Below are 16998 nucleotides of genomic sequence, written 5' to 3' on the forward strand. Positions count from 1 at the left end.
CCGCCCGCTGCTCCTGGCCCCTTCTGCTTCCCCCCGCCCCCTTGGCCCCTGCCCTGTGCTGTCCTGCATCTGTCTGCCCCCCTGTACCCTCTGGTCAGTGGCCCATGTCTCCCCCTGGTGGCCCCCCGTTCAGGGACCTGGCTGCTCGATGGCCCTTTTTCCTGGCCATCTCCTTGTGGACCCAGATCTACTCTGGGTCCTCCTTGGCAGCCCTGCTTGTGTGGTCTGCGGGGGTGGGGGTTCGGGTGCCTGCTAGCTGGGGGTGGGTTGGGCAAGAGGTGGACTGGGAGGGTTGAAGATGGGCCTTTGTTGGCCCCACCGCTGGCTGCATTCCCCTCCGGGCCGCGCTGACCAGGGCTCAGTTGCGCCCTGTCCTGGCGGCGGCCATTTTGCCGTGGGCTTGTGCAGCCTGAGCGGCGGCCATCTTGCCAGGTGGCGGCCATTTTGGTGTGTACCAGGGAGAAGGAGGGGGCGTGGGCCTGCGGGGTGCTGCGAGCCAGACGCGCAGCTCTCCCCGGATGTGCTGGATGCTCCCCTTGGGCCGCTCCCCGCCTGCCTGCTGGACTCTCCCCGGTGGCCCGCCGAAGTTCTCCCCTGCCTGCCCGCCGATTGGGACTGGGGCCCGCCGCCAGCCACGCCGACGTCCGCCCCGATGGGACCCTCCTTGCCCCGCCTCCTACTCCTGGCTGGAGAGCCAGTGGGGCTGAAACTGACCGGTGGCCTCCTCCTCCTAGAGCTCTCCGGGCATGGAGCCCCAGCCAGGTGAGTGAGCTGTGTCTGTAGCCACTGCATCCCCTGCTCACCTGGCATGGCCCGCACCTGGTCCCACAGCTGCTGCATGGAGAAATCCATGGCTGCCCTGTGCCCTATCCACATTGCCCTGTACGGGATGGGGAGGGAAGTGTATTATGGTGGGATGTGGAGGGAGGTGGCTATCAATACTGCAGCGCAGGAGCCAAGGGGGGGGGGGGTGCTTTTCCCAGGCTGTGTGGGATGGGATGGATGGGATAAATGAGGTGGGATGGATGGACGGTGCCCGAAAGATCCTTTACTGGTACCTATCAGCGCAACCAGAAGCTGCACTGGGTGGGTGGGAGGCCTGGGAGCCCAGAAGCAGCTCCAGATGGGATGGGTAATGAAAGGTAGATCCGGGGCAAAAGGGGGGTGAGGGATCACCGGCTGTGTCCCTGCTGACAAAGCTGCTCGGGATGGATGGGCTGTTGGGAGAGGCGGAATCTGCAGCTTGGGGCAAATTAAAGGTAGCCCTGAGGGGAAGCTCCAGTTTGTTCCTCCTGATGCTGGGTCAAGGGTGGGGAGGGATTCCTGGCTAGGCCCAATAAAGAAAATGTTTGCACTTACCCCAGCCTTTGCTCCAGCAAAGAGAAGTTTGCTGTATCCACACGATCCAAAAAGGAGGCTGCTCGGCCAGCCCCCCTGGTCTTATAGTGTCCTAGCCCTGGCCAGGACACTCCACCTTTCCTTCACACCTGGCGACCCTATTGTTCTTGGCCAGTCCAGCTCAGAGCCCACCCGTTCACGCCCCTTCTCGCTCTAGCTGCGCCCAGCTCTCAGGTTACTCAAACTTTGTGATGTTAATGGATAGGGTTGGTGCTGGTTTGCTTTAAGCCCAATTTCTTCCACGTTCTTATGCTGTACTGTATTATCTATGAAGGCACCCTGACAATTGCCATGCAGGTTAGTCCAGGATTGGTGGCTCTTATCAGGGGTGTAACAATAGCCACCGTGACCCCCAAAGCCGCAGAAGGGCTGGAGCTGGGGGAGGGGCCCACTCTTCCTCCCTTTCCCCACCCACATGCAGTGCAGCTCAGGGGACAGTGTAATATTTACCTGATACAGTGCTGCGGGTCTCCTCCATACATCACAGCCAGGCACTCTCTGCTGCCATTCGCCAACTCCTGATCACATGGCCAATGCCAGTCACATGATTGGGAGACAGAGAGAGGCAGCTTTGATGCATGGAGGAGTCCCACAGTGCTGAAACAGGTAAATATTAAACTACACAGATGGAAGGGAAAAAGGAAAAGGTGGAGGGGAATGGTTTATGTATGAGTGTGTGGGGGAGGAGTATTTTTTTCTACAATTTTTTTCTTTATAGGCTGGCTGCACTTCCAGATAGCCCATGCTATCTTTTTGAAGGGAACCCTATACATTCTAGTTAAATCCCTGCTCTCCATCCAAACTCATTATGCATTTGATAATGAGAGGAGAGGATTAGCAGCAAATATTAAACTACACAGATGGAAGGGAAAAAGGAAAAGGTGGAGGGGAATGGTTTATGTATGAGTGTGTGGGGGAGGAGTATTTTTTTCTACAATTTTTTTCTTTATAGGCTGGCTGCACTTCCAGATAGCCCATGCTATCTTTTTGAAGGGAACCCTATACATTCTAGTTAAATCCCTGCTCTCCATCCAAACTCATTATGCATTTTTTCTACAATTTTTTTCTTTATAGGCTGGCTGCACTTCCACAGCATGTGGGTATGGAGGACGTATTCACACTATGCGTGTAGTTTCACACGGCCTTGATGCATGTGACCGAATTGACCATACAATTGTATAGGCATGTTCACATCCCTGTGTTCTAAAAGATCATGTTACCCTAACACACTCTCTTTCTGGATACCGTGTGTGATATTGTGCACATTTTATAGCAATTCTTCATGCTATGAAAAATAACATGCAAGTTTTAACGTGTAGCACACATTACATTACGCCCAAGTATTAGCATAGGGCCATAATATTCACACATTAAATTGAATCGTGATGCAACTGTTTTAATATGTGACACGATCCTTTTATGGAATTCATATCTGAGTAAAAGCTACTAACCTATCATGTCACATGTCACTCCAGGTACACGTTCTGGAGACAGGACTGTGATCCATAAGCATACAATGTGGAGGGAAGAGTAAACACAAGCAGTAAAACTCCCAGGCACACGAGTGTTTCTGTGTATTATTCTCACTGGAAATGATTGTATAATGATTAGGAGAGTCACATACTGAGCATGCCGGATTCAGCTGCAAATTATTTTCCCACTTTTATTGCAAACATCACTGAGCAATATTATTATTCATTTCCTCTGGCCTCCAGCCTAATAAAAAATTCCCAGGATACACCTATTGCCCTTACATGCCAGCCTCACGTGATCATGGCCAGCAGTTTAATAACGTCATCTACCTTCCGCACTACCTCTACAGAAATAATCTCAGGCCAAGGGTGTATACAAATGCAGCACATTGCTAGTGAGGCACAGGGACTTCCTTATCACTGTTCTTCACACAAGACTGAAATATAAACAGAGCCGACATCCTCCAATCAGGGCACGTTTCTTAAATGCTACACGTGCTGTGAAGTGTGTAGCACGTGATGCAATATCCCCTTTCCCTGACATGTGGCTGCAGCAGGACTGTATGCTACGTTCCTTACATGCCTGTAATTACACAGACACTTTGTCAGGGCAGGTTTTCTCTCACCTGAGCAAAGTGATATTTCTGCATTCTCTGTGGCAGGAAGTTGACACCTCATTGCTTTGGACATGCAGTTGTCTTACAGTATGTGGCCCACGTGCAGTGATAGTAGTGTGCCAGGTGTTTTTTGTTTTGTTTTTTAGCAGCGTACATGTTGGTTCCATATCCACAAGGGAAACTTTCTATATGGAGTTTGAATGTCCATCTTATGTTCTCTTCAATACAGATAAAAGCTTTATGTGCCATTATTGTTATCCCAATGAGTCTGACTCTGGCTCCTTAATATGTGTACACCTGCTAGAGCAGTGATGGCTAACCTTGGCACTCCAGCTGTGGTGGAACTACAAGTCCCATTAAGCATTGCAATACTCTGACAGCTCTAAGCATAACTAAGCATGATGGGATTTGTAGCCAGTGGTGGCTGGATGGTGTAATGGTTAAAGAGAACCCGAGGTGGGATTTAATTATGTTAGTGGGGCACAGAGGCTGGTTGTGCACACTAACACCAGCCTCTGTTGCCCCATGGTGTGCCTCCAGGACCCCCCTGCGCGCCTCTATCCCCTCCGCAGTGCTAGCGGCACACAGCGTGTCGCCAGCACAATGTTTACCTATGCCGTGTCTGTTAGCGCCGCTCCCCCGCCTCCTCTGTATCGGTGCTACCCGCCCGCGTCCCTTCCCTCCCGCTGATTGGAGGGAAGGGACACGGGCGGGTTGCGCCGATAAAGAGGAGGCGGGGGAGCGGCGCTGACTGACACCGCATAGGTAAACATTGTGCTGGCGACACGCTGTGTGTCACTAGCACTGCGGAGGGGATAGCGGCGCGCAGGGGGTCCTGGAGGCACACCATGGGGCAACAGAGGCTGGTGTTAGTGTGCACAACCAGCCTCTGTGCCCCACTAACATAATTAAATCCCACCTCGGGTTCTCTTTAAGGGCTCTGCTTCTGACACAGGAGACCAGGGTCCGAATCTCGGCTCTGCCTGTTCAGTAAGCCAGCACCTATTCAGTAGGAGACCTTAGGCAAGTCTCCCTAACACTGCTACTGCCTATGGAGCGCACCCTAGTGGCTGCAGCTCTGGCGCTTTGAGTCCGCCAGGAGAAAAGCGCAAAATATAAATGTTATTTGTCTTGTCTAGCCAAGGTTAGCCATCACTGTGCTAGAGGATTCTCGGTGGAGGCATTCGATCAGGGTTGTCTCTGCCGAAAATCTAGTGTGTGTATAGCCTCACTGATCCATTGCTGAGAGATCTGGTGCCCCGGATCGCCACAGCCAATCGCATTGTTCTCTTTACCCCTCCAGGCTGTAAGCCGTTTCAACATTCATGTCACTGTCGTCACTCCTTCTCCCTTCATTGCAACAAAATGCGTTGCAAAGCTACAGCACTCGGCCTCAAGATGTCACCAAAGGGATTGAGTTCTGATCCTTGTGGGCGACATTCTTTATGCATGTGTACAAACGTGTAGTTGGTGAGCAGACCTGCTGAAATCAATCCAACCAATGGTGTAGCGAGCAGTATGAGCAAAACAAAAGCATGTGGTGGCAGCAGTATACAAGTACTGGATCAGATCTTTGCTGAGATCAGATCTAATATCACGCAGGGCAAGCTGGCAGATAATCGATATCAGGTGATAGCTAATTGATACTATTGTTCACACCACATCTAATAGTGTATGCCAACAATGTCTGATGAAATGAAATCAGCCAGCCAGAAATGTATAGAAAAAATACATTATGGACCTGATCTAAGAATTGGACTGGATTGACTCTTTCCGACAGTGCTGCCCAGCTTCTGATTTTGGACCATGTCCACCAAGAAACAATATGACACGTTGTGGGACATAAATATTACATGGACGCATTTGGGCTCCCCGCTGCCTGTGCTGCCCCCGGATATGGTCCGCCACAGCCACAGCGAACACGCCAAATCCATCGCAGGAGATTTGGGCGCAGCCAGCGCCACCATAGGCCATAATAGGAATTACAGCTATAGCAGCACACAAGGAGTAACTTCAGCGCCGTCAGAAAACGGAGCTGAAATTACTTTTAAAACACTCATTATTGCAAGATCAACCCCTTCAGTAGGGCAAAGAGCACTGAAAATACTGCCGTTTCATTTTGTAATCGATCAGAATTCAATTTATTTTAACTAAAACTGAAATCTAAATGGTTGCCAAGGATACCACACTTTGCATGTCTACATGGCTGTTCACACTGCCTTTTTTAAATAAGTAATAATAGCATGTCTTTCCAAAATGCTATTCTTGTAACATTGTTAATACTTAGGTTCCCTGTCACGTTTTGTCAGAAAAACACTGCAGTGCGTGCCGGCACCTAAGAACATCAACAATTACCCATCAGCAAGCAACGTAAACAGCATCTGCATCTCACAGCTCTGGGGAAACCATTCCTAGAAGGTAATCAGTGTCACTTCTGGCATCCACAAATAGCTCGCTCATGCTATTTTGGAATAAAATAAGATGTGCACATACTTGAAATGCAGGAATTAGAAATTTGCATGACTGCCTTAAAAAGTGACACAACACACTTTTTTCCCCTACATGCACATGTGTGGTCTAATTATAGTCATATTGTTCCAAAGGCCACAGGGGGGTCATCCAGAGGTACCTCCAAGCATATACTGTATAACCTGTTTTCTACTGCTAATATGTGTCAGACAAATCAGCCTCTTCAGCACTCCCAGAAGCTGAATTGTTTGCTGCAAGTACCATAAGTAATTCTAATGAGTAGATGCAGGGTTGTACCTGCTGATCAGTGGTACCTTCTCCCCTAATCCCTGCTGGTCAGTGGTACCCTTCTCCCCTAATTCCTGCTGGTCAGTGGTACCCTTCTCCCCTAATCCCTGCTGGTCAGTGGTACCCTTCTCCCCTAATCCCTGCTGGTCAGTGGTACCCTTCTCCCCTAATTCCTGCTGGTCAGTGGTACCCTTCTTCCCTAATCCCTGCTGGTCAGTGGCACCCTTCTCCCCTAACCCTGCTGGTCAGTGGCACCCTTCTCCCTACTGGTCACTGGCACCCTTCTCTCCTAATCCCTGCTGATCAGTGGTACCCTTCTTTCTTAATCCCTGCTGGTCAGTGGCACCCTTCTCCCCTAACCCTGCTGGTCAGTGGCACCCTTCTCCCTACTGGTCACTGGCACCCTTCTCTCCTAATCCCTGCTGATCAGTGGCACCCTTCTCTCTTAATCCCTGCTAGTCAGTGGCACCCTTATCCCCCAATCCCTGCTGGTCAGTGGCACCCTTCTCCCCTAATCCCTGCTGGTCAGTGGCACCCTTCTCCCCTAATCCCTGCTGGTCAGTGGCACCCTTCTCCCCTAATCCCTGCTGGTCAGTGGCACCCTTCTCCCCTAATCCCTGCTGGTCAGTGGCACCCTTCTCCCCTAACCCTGCTGGTCATTGGCACCCTTCTCCCTACTGGTCACTGGCACCCTTCTCTCCTAATCCCTGCTGGTCAGTGGCAAACTTATCCCCTAATCCCTGCTGATCAGTGGTACCCTTCTCCCCTAATCCCTGCTGGTCAGTGGTACCCTTCTCCCCTAATCCCTGCTGGTCAGTGGTACCCTTCTCCCCTAATCCCTGCTGATCAGTGGCACCCTTCTCCCGTAATCCCTGCTGGTCAGTAGTACCCTTTTCCACTAATCCCTGCTGGTCAATGGCACCCTTCTCTCCTAATCCCTGTTGATCAGTGGCACCATTCTCCCCTAATCCCTGCTGGTCAATGGCACACTTCTCCCCTAGTCCCTGCTGGTCAGTGGCACCCTTCTCCTCTAATCCCTGCTAATCAGTGGTACCCTTCTCCCCAAATCCCTGCTGGTCAGTGGCACCCTTCTGCCCTACTCCCTGCTCGTCAGTGGCACCCTTCTCCCCTAATCCCTGCTGGTCAGCGGCACCCTTCTTCCCTAATCCCTGCTGGTTAGTGGCACCCTTTTCTCCTAATCCCTGCTGGTCAGTGGTACCCTTCTGCCCTAATCCCTGCTGGTCAGTGGCACTCTTCTCCCCTAATCCCTGCTGGTCAGTGGCACCCTTCTCCCCTAATCCCTGCTGGTCAGTGGCACCCTTCTCCCCTAATCCCTGCTGGTCAGTGGCACCCTTCTCCCCTAATTCCTGCTGGTCAGTGGTACCCTTCTCCCCTAATCCCTGCTGGTCAGTGGTACCCTTCTGCCCTAATCCCTGCTGGTCAGTGGCACCCTTCTCCCCTAATTCCTGCTGGTCAGTGGTACCCTTCTCTCCTAATCCCTGCTGGTCAGTGGCACCCTTCTCCCCTAATTCCTGCTGGTCAGTGGTACACTTCTCTCCTAATCCCTGCTGGTCAGTGGCACCCTTCTCCCCTAATCCCTGCTGGTCAGTGGCACCCTTCTCCCCTAATCCCTGCTGGTCAGTGGCACCCTTCTCCCCTAATTCCTGCTGGTCAGTGGTACCCTTCTCTCCTAATCCCTGCTGGTCAGTGGCACCCTTCTCCCCTAATCCCTGCTGGTCAGTGGTACCCTTCTCTCCTAATCCCTGCTGGTCAGTGGCACCCTTCTCTCCTAATCCCTGCTGGTCAGTGGCACCCTTCTCCCCTAATCCCTGCTGGTTAGTGGCACCCTTCTCCCCTAATCCCTGCTGGTCAGTGGTACCCTTCTCCCCTAATTCCTGCTGGTCAGTGGTACCCTTCTCCCCTAATCCCTGCTGGTCAGTGGCACTCTTCTCCCCTAATCCCTGCTGGTCAGTGGCACCCTTCTCCACTAATCCCTGCTGGTCAGTGGCACCCTTCTCCCCTAATCCCTGCTGGTCAGTGGCACCCTTCTCCCCTAATCCCTGCTGGTCAGTGGCACCCTTCTCTCCTAACCCTGCTGGTCATTGGCACCCTTCTCCCTACTGGTCACTGGCACCCTTCTCTCCTAATCCCTGCTGGTCAGTGGCACCCTTCTCCCTACTGGTCACTGGCACCCTTCTCTCCTAATTCCTGCTGGTCAGTGGCACCCTTCTCCCCTAATCCCTGCTGGTCAGCGGCACCCTTCTTCCCTAATCCCTGCTGGTTAGTGGCACCCTTCTCTCCTAATCCCTGCTGGTCAGTGGTACCCTTCTGCCCTAATCCCTGCTGGTCAGTGGCACCCTTCTCCCCAAATCCCTGCTGGTCAGTGGCACCCTTCTGACCTACTCCCTGCTCGTCAGTGGCACCCTTCTCCCCTAATCCCTGCTGGTCAGCGGCACCCTTCTTCCCTAATCCCTGCTGGTTAGTGGCACCCTTTTCTCCTAATCCCTGCTGGTCAGTGGTACCCTTCTGCCCTAATCTCTGCTGGTCAGTGGCACTCTTCTCCCCTAATCCCTGCTGGTCAGTGGCACCCTTCTCCCCTAATCCCTGCTGGTCAGTGGCACCCTTCTCCCCTAATCCCTGCTGGTCAGTGGCACCCTTCTCCCCTAATTCCTGCTGGTCAGTGGTACCCTTCTCCCCTAATCCCTGCTGGTCAGTGGTACCCTTCTGCCCTAATCCTTGCTGGTCAGTGGCACCCTTCTCCCCTAATTCCTGCTGGTCAGTGGTACCCTTCTCTCCTAATCCCTGCTGGTCAGTGGCACCCTTCTCCCCTAATTCCTGCTGGTCAGTGGTACACTTCTCTCCTAATCCCTGCTGGTCAGTGGCACCCTTCTCCCCTAATCCCTGCTGGTCAGTGGCACCCTTCTCCCCTAATCCCTGCTGGTCAGTGGCACCCTTCTCCCCTAATTCCTGCTGGTCAGTGGTACCCTTCTCTCCTAATCCCTGCTGGTCAGTGGCACCCTTCTCCCCTAATCCCTGCTGGTCAGTGGTACCCTTCTCTCCTAATCCCTGCTGGTCAGTGGCACCCTTCTCTCCTAATCCCTGCTGGTCAGTGGCACCCTTCTCCCCTAATCCCTGCTGGTTAGTGGCACCCTTCTCCCCTAATCCCTGCTGGTCAGTGGCACCCTTCTCCCCTAATTCCTGCTGGTCAGTGGTACCCTTCTCCCCTAATCCCTGCTGGTCAGTGGCACTCTTCTCCCCTAATCCCTGCTGGTCAGTGGCACCCTTCTCCACTAATCCCTGCTGGTCAGTGGCACCCTTCTCCCCTAATCCCTGCTGGTCAGTGGCACCCTTCTCCCCTAATCCCTGCTGGTCAGTGGCACCCTTCTCTCCTAACCCTGCTGGTCATTGGCACCCTTCTCCCTACTGGTCACTGGCACCCTTCTCTCCTAATCCCTGCTGGTCAGTGGCACCCTTCTCCCTACTGGTCACTGGCACCCTTCTCTCCTAATTCCTGCTGGTCAGTGGCACCCTTCTCCCCTAATCCCTGCTGGTCAGCGGCACCCTTCTTCCCTAATCCCTGCTGGTTAGTGGCACCCTTCTCTCCTAATCCCTGCTGGTCAGTGGTACCCTTCTGCCCTAATCCCTGCTGGTCAGTGGCACCCTTCTCCCCTAATCCCTGCTGGTCAGTGGCACCCTTCTTCCCTAATCCCTGCTGGTTAGTGGCACCCTTCTCTCCTAATCCCTGCTGGTCAGTGGTACCCTTCTGCCCTAATCCCTGCTGGTCAGTGGCACCCTTCTCCCCTAATCCCTGCTGGTCAGTGGCACCCTTCTCCCCTAATCCCTGCTGGTCAGTGGTACCCTTCTCCCCTAATCTCTGCTGATCAGTGGCACCCTTCTCTCCTAATCCCTGCTGGTCAGTGGCACCCTTCTCCCCTAATCCCTGTTGATCAGTGGCACCCTTCTGCCCTACTCCCTGCTCGTCAGTGGCACCCTTCTCCCCTAATACCTGCCCACAGGCCCTCATGCTTGCCTGCAGCTTTGTTTGGCTCCAGCACTGACATGGCTACCGGACAGGCTGCTGTCACCAGGAACACATTTCTCATTTTCACTGCTCTTGTTCACTACATTTCTGCTTTAGCAGCATTTTGCAGATTAGAAGCAGCAAAAGCTTCGATACCCACAACTTATTCTGGTTCTGTACATATGTACAATCTGTACCTGGCCAGCAGACAAAACACAAGCTCACACGCATAATGAATGATAATAAACATATACACGCCCATCATTTATTATGAGGTAATAGTAATGAATAACTAACAGTAACCATAATAATATTCCTCAGTTATAAACTGCACATGCTGACAATTAAATAACTACAAGCCCAGGATTTTATCTTTTTGAAAGGTTGCTTACAACCAACAATTAGAAGCGTATGTTGGCCTAAGGCTGCTTGAAAAAAGTGCTAGCCATTTTTTAAGAAAATAAATGTTCAGATCTAGAGTCTCCATTACTTACGGTATGTAATAAATAACCTATGCTTTATTAAAAGTATATTATAATGTATTTTGAAGAAGATCAATTATGGGCTCAGGATGTATCAAAGCAGACCGTTTTGCAGTGGCGTAAATGAGGTGACCCAACGGTCCAACAGTTAGAGCGCTCCCCCTACCAAAAGTTGGTTGGTCTGTCTGGTTACTTCCTGTTTCCGCTCTAGCTTCTACAAATCAAACACTGAAAACAGAAAAAGAAGTTCTGGCAAAGATTGGCTGCACCACAAAAATATAAAAATCTATACTCTTTATTAAACAAAAAGTCACAATACAGACAATAAAATCCATTAAAATGGTGTCTAAATAGGGGATGTGACCTGGGTCTGTCCATAATAAATTAAGTGAGAAAATTACTTCACCAAGCACATAAATATAATGAAAAAGTGTATAAACAAGGCCAAAATATGCTCATGAAAAGAAAATCACTTGAAATAATAATTGTGATGGAAATACATACATTTGTATCATCAATTTGCAATAACAGTAGAGTTTTGTACCATGTTAGCCGTCAGTAAAAGCAAGAGGCTTTGACTCAGTATGATACCATTTATTGGCTAACCTAAAAGAATAAGTAGACGTATGTGTGTGTATGTGTCATCAAAAGGGGATACATAGATTTTTTGCACACATACAGTGGCTTGCAAAAGTATTCGGCCCCCTTGAAGTTTTCCACATTTTGTCACATTACTGCCACAAACATGAATCAATTTTATTGGAATTCCACATGAAAGACCAATACAAAGTGGTGTACATGTGAGAAGTGGAATGAAAATCAAACATTATTCCAAAAATTTTTCAAAATCCATAACTGCAAAGTGGGGTGTGCGTAATTATTCAGCCAACTGAGTCAATCCTTTGCAGAACCACCTTTTGCTGCAATTACAGCTGCCAGTCTTTTAGGGTATGTCTCTACCAGCTTTGCACATCTAGAGACTGAAATCCTTGCCCATTCTTCTTTGCAAAACAGCTCCAGCTCAGTCAGATTAGATGGACAGCGTTTGTGAACAGCAGTTTTCAGATCTTGCCACAGATTCTCGATTGGATTTAGATCTGGACTTTGACTGGGCCATTCTAACACATGGATATGTTTTGTTTTAAACCATTCCATTGTTGCCCTGGCTTTATCTTTAGGGTCGTTGTCCTGCTGGAAGGTGAACCTCAGCCCCAGTCTCAAGTCTTTTGCAGACTCCAAGAGGTTTTCTTCCAAGATTGCCCTGTATTTGGCTCCATCTTCCCATCAACTTTGACCAGCTTCCCTGTCCCTGCTGAAGAGAAGCAACCCCAGAGCATGATGCTGCCACCACCATATTTGACAGTGGGGATAATGTGTTCTGAGTGATGTGCTGTGTTAAGTTTTCTGCAACACATAGTGTTTTGCATTTTGGCCTCATCCGACCAGAGCACCTTCTTCCACGTTTGCGGTGTCCCCCACATGGCTAGTGGCAAACTGCAAACGGGAATTCTTATGCTTTTCTGTTAACAATGGCTTTCTTCTTGTCACTCTTCCATACAAGCCAACTTTGTGCAGTGCACGACTAATCGTTGTCCTATGGACAGATTCCTCCACCTGAGCTGTAGATCTCTGCAGCTCGTCCAGAGTCACCATGGGCCTCTTGACTGCATTTCTGATCAGCACTCTCCTTGTTCGGCCTGTGAGTTTAAGTACACAGCCTTGTCTTGGTAGGTTTACAGTTGTGCCATACTCCTTCCATTTCTGACAGATCGCTTGAACAGTGCTCCGTGGGATGTTCAAGGCTTTGGAAATCTTTTTGTAGCCTAAGCCTGCTTTAAATTTCTCAATAACTTTATCCCTGACCTGTCTGCTGTGTACTTTGGACTTCATGGTGTTGTTGCTCCCAATATTCTCTTAGACAACCTTTAAGGCTGTCACAGAGCAGCTGTATTTGTACTAACATTAGATTACACACAGGTGCACTCTATTTAGTCATTAGCACTCATCAGGCAATGTCTATGGGCAACTGACTGCACTCAGACCAAAGGGGGCTGAATAATTACGCATACCCCACTTTGCAGTTATTGATTTGTAAAAAATGTTTGGAATCATGTATGATTTTCGTTCCACTTCTCACGTGTACACCACTTTGTATTGGTCTTTCACGTGGAATTCCAATAAAATTGATTCATGTTTGTGGCAGTAATGTGACAAAATGTGGAAAACTTCAAGGGGGCTGAATACTTTTGCAAGCCACTGTAAATACATGTGTCACAAATTTATCTGACGCTCCTGCCGGCGGCTCCTCTAGCGGTTTCAGGCAGCGGCGGAAGCCGCTTACTTCATCCTCCTCTGGCGGCATCTCCGGCTCCCCGTGAGTGTGAGTCAGCGTGGCGATTCCGGCCGTGTATCTGGGCGGACGCGCGCAGTTCAGAACAGCCTTTATAGGCTGAGGAGGCGGGTGTGAGGTGTGTCAGCTGACGTAGTGGTCAGCTGACACAGACTCCCGCAGGAGCGCTGCTGATTGGCTGGAGGTCCCGGGGGCGTGGTTATGCACCTCACCTCGGTACTTAAGTCCTGACTTGTCAGTTTCCAGTGTCCGTTATGGCTATCAGTTTGCTGAGCGCTGGAACTTGCATTATTACTGAGCCTAGTCTAGATAGTTTTCAGAGCTACCTCAACCCTCCTGTACTGCAGTCTGGTTTAGACCTCTGCCTGTTAACAACTCTGTTTCTGCCTTACTCTTGGTACCTCAGTTTCTGATACGTGTATGACCTTTGGCTATCCCCGACTTCTCGATATATATGTGTATGTTTATGCTAGTATCTAGTACCCAGGCATTACAACATTTCATAAATATGCCTTAATTGAAGGGAAACATCCTAATAGGGTCTGAAGAGGATGTTAGCCGATTTATGCACAAGACCCTTTGTTCTCTCAATCCTCACATAACAGACTGAGACTCAGGAGGTTTTGCATTGTCCGTACACCCCCCCCCCCCCCCGTGCTTATTTATTAATTTAAATATGTAATTTTGATACTAGCTACCACTAGGTTAGCTAGTATTGTGTGCCGGCACCTCCCAAAGCCCCCCGATGCTCCCAATTGTCTGCTGGATACATTACCACGCTGGGATCCCGCGATAGGCGCAGGCTCCCTGCTCAGCTCCAGTCTTCACTATGGGGAGGATCATACATGACGTCATGCGCAGCCCCGATTGTCCCCATAGTGAGGACGGGAGCTGAGCTGGAGGCTGCTTGATCGCTGGATCCCGGCGTGGTAATGTATCCAGCGGGCAATCGGGGGTGGATTGCGGGCAAGCGGGGAGTGCCGGCACACAATACTAGCTAGCCTAGTGCTAGCTAGTAATTACAGATTTAAATAAATAAATTTGTTCTGGCGGATCCCGATCGATAGGAATACCTCTGCAGCGGCATACCAGACACAGTCGGGCATACCGCTAAGGAGGTTAAAGAGACTCTGTAACAAAATGTTCAGCTTTATTTCTTCTATCCTACAAGTTCCTATACCTGTTCTAATGTGCTCTGGCTTACTGCAGCCTTTCCTAGTTGCACAGTGGCTGTGTTATCTATGTTATATAATCTAATCTTCTTTCCTTTGTCGGCTCTGTCGGGTTCAGGCACTCAGGCTGGAATGTGCAGGTCTGCTTGTGATAGGATAGAAGCTATACACACCCTCTCCAGGCCCCCTCCAAGCTCTGTATGACTCACACACTGAGCTACTCTCAGCCTATCACATGCTGGTTAGCAGCCATGTCTTTTGTTTGTAAATACTGCCTAAAACTGGCAATTACAAGGCAGGATTGCAACAGGGAGTGGCAGAAACAGCACGGAGGGCCCCAGGAGAACATCATGAATAGAATGGTATGCTTTTTATTGTAAGAATTTTAGAGTACAGATTCTCTTTAAGCTGTGCCCATGGGAACGAAAGGGCAATACATGATACCATGACATTCTCCATGTTACGGGCTTGTATAGCAAAGCCAAGCAGCCATGGGCTTCCTCCAAGCAGAGCAACAGACGAGAACCATTGTTAGGGAATTCCAAATATCACCTTTGAAACCTGTTAAACTATGGTTTAACAGGTTTTAAAGGTAATATTTGGAATTCCCCATCAATGGTCCTCGTCTAGTGGTCTACTTGGAGGCAGCCCGGAGAGCTGATTATATTACTTGAGCACAATAAGCTGGTGTGTAATTTGGTCAACCAGTACATCTGGTGAGCGCATTGCATGTGTGTGCTGGTGGAGGTGAATGATTTTAGCACTGGTGCATTTGCTATGACCTGCACGGATGCACTGAGGAGTGGAGTATTTATACCCATACTGCACTAACACTACACTATAGCTACACTATATGCGTTTTTTTGTCTTTTCCCTTGTTTATTTTCTCTGAGGATACTGGATATTGATGCCACTACCAGACAAGCAGATTAAATCCAGAAATACATTGTTATCCATGAACATTGTGGTATAAATTAATGGATGAACTTAGAGGCTATTAGTAGCTGGAGAACATATAAATTATAATTACACATAAAGACTTATGGGTTAACTTACATACTGTAGATGTGTGGCAAACCAGAGTGACATTCAGTGGTCCTATTGTTTAGAACAGTGGAGGCGTGTGATATTCTTAAAGAGCTTTCTATAGTAGCTTAGTGGTCCCTCTCCCCTTCCTTCCTTAAAGACAATGGGAATCAAAACTAAAAAAAAAAAGCCAGATACTTACCTATAGAGAGGGAAGGCTCTGGGTCCTTTAGAGCCTGCCCGTGCCTCTCCCGCTCCCCGTTCCAGCACTGGCTCCCAGGAGCAATATTCAACCAATTTGGTCAAATAATGCCAGTGGCGTAGCACAGAAGCTATGAGCCCCGGTGCACATTTTACATGGGGCCCCTCCAAGCTCTCTATACATAACAATTAATACAGCGCACCAAAACCTGCTAAGGACAACCACAGTGTCAGAGGTGCAAGAAGGGGATGGGGAACAGCTTGTTAATGATTATCATTCAAAGAATTTATAGAAGTGATCATTACAAGCACAGGACCAATAAAGAGCTCATATTGCAGTTGAGGGAGGGCCCTACGGGGTCCCTCTTGGCCCAAGGGTCCTGGTGCCGTCGAGACCTCTGCAACCCCTATTGCTACACCACTGAATACTGCTCTAATCCCCCACCGCGGGGGACTTTGGAAGTCTTCAGGAGCCCGAGTGCTCTCGAAGTCAGGTCATTCCGTACTGCGCAAGCACCCTCTCTCGCCTGCGCGCAGTATGGAGCTGCCTGTCTTCTGGAGAACTCGGCTCCCAGAGACTTCCGATGTGCTGCGGGGGATTCAAACAGAGGAGCTGCCACTGCCATGAAGACACTGGGAGAGGAGAGTGAAGGCTCTATAGGACCCAGAGCCTTCCCTCTCCTTAGGTTCAGTGCAGCCCATAATTATTCATACCCCTGGCAAATTTTGACTTAAAGTTGTTGTTTTTTCAACCAGCAAGTATTTTTTTTGAAGGGAAATGACATAGGTGTCTCCCAAAAGATAATAAGATGATGTGCAAGAGGCATTACTGTGGTAAAAAACATTTCTCAGCTTTTATTTACATTTGAGCAAAAAGTGTCCATTTCAAAATTATTCATACCCTTCACAAAAAGTCACAGTCTGTGGAAAAATCCAAAGTTCTATACCATTCCAAATAGCCCAAGCTGTTCTAAAGCATCCTATGACCCTGATTAATTGTGAACATCTGTTTTAATAAACTCAAAAGGTGAAAAACAGCAGCTCTCTGCAGTTGGTTTGTGGACAGTCATGGCTAAAGGTCCGTCAGACCCTTCCGCGGAGAGGTCGTTCTGCCGACAGTTGCACGCGAGTACAAGCCAGGCGGATCAGTCAAAAACAGTCTTATCAGTCTGCTGATAGCTTGTATTCACGTGCAACTGTCGGCAGAATGACTGCCCCACGGGATGGTCCGACGGCCTGTCGTTTAAAAAAGTACGGCGTGTGCACACGCCTCGAGACAAAGGAGCTCAGTGAGGACCTGTGGCTGTGCATTGTGGCTGCTCACAAGTCAGGAAAGGGCTAAAAGGCCTTTTCTAAATGTTTTCAAGTTCCAGTGGCTACATTGCAAAGTATTAATAAAAACACAAGATGTTCTGCATTGTGGGAAATCTCAGAGGACGTGGTCAGAAGCCAAAAGTGACACCTGTGCTGGCCAGGGGGATAATGACTCACTGGCCCATATG

The sequence above is a fragment of the Hyperolius riggenbachi genome, chromosome 3 (genome assembly GCF_040937935.1).
Source record: "Hyperolius riggenbachi isolate aHypRig1 chromosome 3, aHypRig1.pri, whole genome shotgun sequence".
Taxonomy (NCBI): Eukaryota; Metazoa; Chordata; class Amphibia; order Anura; family Hyperoliidae; genus Hyperolius; species Hyperolius riggenbachi.